At 61.5% G+C, this 3,707-nt stretch overlaps 1 protein-coding gene across 1 annotated transcript in view; it reads right to left on the minus strand.

Moving 5' to 3' along the window:
* OLFM1 (olfactomedin 1) overlaps window positions 1-3,707 on the minus strand; it is a 16,109-nt gene that overhangs the window by 3,975 nt on the left and 8,427 nt on the right. The window lies entirely within an intron of this gene.

The raw sequence follows: 3,707 nt of genomic DNA on the forward strand, positions 1-3,707 counted from the left end.
CTCCAGGGCAGCGCGTTTCTGAGCCCTGAGCTGCGGGGCGGTGGCCTCTGTCCCGCCCTCCCTCTCTCCAGGCCTGGCCCAGGGACCAGGAGCGACTCTGCCCTCCGCATCACACTCCGAGGTGAGAGGGCGGGTTAGCGCCCCGCTCAGTTAGAGGCCCCACGCCGGCCCCCACACCGGGCTCTAGTCGCTCCTCCATCTGGAATGCCACCCCCTCCCGCCTGCCTTTCCTGGCTGGACCCAAACGGATGCCTTTTCCAGAGACCTCTCTCCCTCTGAGCCCCACCCCTGTCCTCCCCGACCACACACTTCCTGCGGCCACAGACATAGTGTGTGGTCTCCTGGTCCCAAGCAAGAAGCTTGATGCCCTTTTCTGTCTCCCCAAGACTCGGCTGGGAGTGGTCCAGAGTGAATGAGTGAATGAGTGAGTGGATGAATGAATAAGTGAATGAGTAGATGAGTGAGTGAATGAGTGAATGACTGAGTGAGTGACTCATCTCTCAGGCACTTAGAGGTAAAATTATCCATCCCTCAGGAAATCTCGCCAGCCACGGCTTCGCCATCTGTCCCAGCAGAGGGACGGGGGCGGCGTGTGGCGTAGACAGTGTCCTGTGACAGCGACGACACTGCCTCAGAGGATGGTGGGGTCACAGCGGGAGGCACTGGGAGCTTCTAGCCGCACACCCAACACGGCACACACCTGACTCCGGGGACATGCCTGAATGCAAGCGCCCGACATGGCAAGTGATCAGTGGAGGCCCCGCTACTCTTGTTACTCTTGTCTGGACGGGGGATGTAGAGGACATGGGTTCACTTCAGCGAAGCCAGGTCAGGGGCTGCCGGGCCGGTCACTGCGTCCTGCCCGCTCAGGACCTTCCGGCCTGTGGCTGCTCTGGAGGGCCAGGTGTGACCGCAGGGCCAGCCTGCTCTGCCCCCTCCCAGGCCCCTCCCCGCCCACCCCAGAGGAGCCCGGAACCTGCCCTGGCCGCTCCGCACTGGGCCGCAGGCTGAGGCTCGGGGCCGGGCTGCAGGCGCCCACCTGAGTCAGGAGCTGTTCTGTTTCTCTGTCCAGACGGCTCTGCCAGGACCTGGGGAACCACAGGCTCTAACCCAAGGCAGAGCCCCGGGGGCGGGTGGCACGTCAGTTCACGAAGGTGTCCCTCTCTCATCGCGCCTGTGTGCCAGGGCGCGTGCCAGGGCGCATGCGGAGGAGGGCGAGGGGCGGGGGAGAGGAGGCTCGGGAAGCACCCGTGTAGGTGTCTCACGCCCTGGACCTGGGCACCCAGCAGACTGCACCCCAGCCCCCAGCCCCCAGGAGCAGAGGGCGGGGAGGAAGGGGGCCTCGGGACAGCTGTCAGCTCGGGCGCCACACGGGGCTGCCTTCCGGTCCCGCTCCCTCGGCAACCTCCGCGCCAGGAGCCCGGCTGCTGAGGGCGCCTGCTCGTGAGGCTAAAAGGAAGACTCGATCAAGCAGCCACGGCTTCAGCTGGGTCCCAAGTTCCTGAGCTGAAGGAACACCTGCCAGGCTGTCTGTCTCTATCTGTCCATCAGCTATTGGTCGGCTGTCTATCATCTGTCCTTCTGTCTGTCTATCTGTCTACCTCTATCAATCATCTGCCATCTGTCAATTGCTCATCTATCTAACTCTATTAATCACCTATCATCTATCTATCTATCTATCTACCTGCCCACCTACCTACCCCCCCTTCCCGGGCCAGTGAGGAGCGAGTGATGTAAATGACACCCATGGCCTCACACCGTCACCCCAGGGCCCAGGGACCCCTCCGCCTTCTTCAGATGGAGAGAGGCTGACCCCCAAGCTGATTACTGCCTCGGGAGAATCACACAGCTGTCGGCCACGCGTCCTGCCTACCCAGCTGGTCTCACAGTTGGCTCATCCCGTCCGCCTGGTGCTGGCTCAGTGCAGACCCCGGGCCCCACCTGCAGACCCCGAACCCCACCTGCAGACCCTGGTCCCCACCTGCAGACCCCGGGCCCCACCTGCAGACCCCGGGCCTCACTTGCAGGCCCCGAACCCCACCTGCAGACCCCGGGCCTCACTTGCAGACCCTGAACCCCACCTGCAGACCCTGAACCCCACCTGCAGACCCCACTTCACAGTCTCTCTAAACATCAAGGTCTTTTGAAAAAAGAAACCAGAGGTGACATCAGGTGGCTGCCCTCCAGCGAGGAGAACGCCTCCAAGGGCCTCGTCATCCTCTCTCTACTCCCCAGCGAGCCCTTCAGCAGCCTGCGGGGACCACGTGACAGCCCTGAGCGCTGACGCCATCGGCCGAGCTCAGGCAGCTTCTGAACCAGGCAGGGCCGGGCGGGCTGCCTGCTCGTCTGGGCGGGGCGCCGCCTCCTAAGGCCCTCGCTTCTCACCATGCGTAACATTTTGCTCTGAATTTCCCTTTTGCTCCGTGATTTGTTCATTGAAAAGTGTGGAGGTTTTATCTTGGGGCAAAAATAACAAATACCCTCCCCCTCTACCCCCCACATGCTCTGGATGTCAGAGGCCAAGAGGGACCCCCGGGGGAGGGTCTGGAGAGAGAGGTGGCAGGGAGCTCGGGGTCATTCCGGGCAGAAACCCCAAGACCACGCCCCGCGGAAATAATCAGCTCAGCGTCCCTGCGTTTCCGGCGCTGCCCGCTCCTGGGGTGCCAGAACGGAGCAGCGGGTCCGGCCGTCCACCCTGACCCCTCCTGGGACTGTCCCAGGTCACTCAGCCCGACACACCAGGACGTGGGTGCCGGGAAGCATGTCGCTGAAAACATGCAGCAGCACACGCTCCTGTGACAGCCAGCGTGAACACATGGCACGCGTTCCCGCTCCACGCCAGCCTCTCAGGCTTCTCTCCAGAGAGGGGGGCTAGCATGCATGCCCCCATGGGGTGTGGGGGGCAGCTTTGGACTCGGGAACCTGTTCAAAGAATGGCCAGCCAACGCGGTTTCCCCGCCCTTGGCACCTGTTGGTCGTTCACGGGCAACAGCACTGGCGGACTCTTTGGGGATGTCTCACATTGTGTGTGTGTGTGTGGGGGGGGGGGGCGGGGGTGAATAAAAAGGGAGCCAAGGACATCAGGTAAAACCAAAGGATAAAGCAAACGTACCCCGAGTTACCCTAAAAAGCACACTACGGAATGAGCAACCTTTGTTTAAACCCGTGATGAGAAGGGCCAGCCGACCTTCGGGAAGAAGGTCAAAGAAGTGGAACTGGGAGGTAGGGGGGCTCGGGCACCCACATGTAGACGCAGGCCCTGCCCGTGAGGCTCGGTGCTGGGGCGGCGGCCCTCACGCCGTCGCAGGTTCAGTTCCCAGTCAAGGGCACGTACCTGGGTTGCAGGTGGATCCCAGGCCCCTATGGGGGGTGCGGGGGGGAGAAGTGTGGGAGGCAACTGATTGGTGTGTCTCTCTCATCTATGTTTTCTTCTCTCTCCTTCCTCCCATCCACTATCTCTCTCTCTCTCTCTCAAAAAAAAAAAAAAAAAAAAAGAAAAAAGAAAGAAAGAAAAGGGACCCCGATTGGGCAAGTTAAAAAAAAAAAAGAAAGACTTATAAAAGCAATTAACAGGAAGGTTGCTAAGGCGAGTGGGTGTCCAATCACGAATAAGAACTCACGCTGCCCTCACGCGCGAAGGGAGCGGGGAGCGGGCGGCTGTGGGAGCGGCTCCTCGCTCGCCTGAATGGCCACCCTCCGCCGGGGCT

Source organism: Myotis davidii, unplaced genomic scaffold (genome assembly GCF_000327345.1).
Source record: "Myotis davidii unplaced genomic scaffold, ASM32734v1 scaffold609, whole genome shotgun sequence".
NCBI classification, from domain to species: Eukaryota; Metazoa; Chordata; class Mammalia; order Chiroptera; family Vespertilionidae; genus Myotis; species Myotis davidii.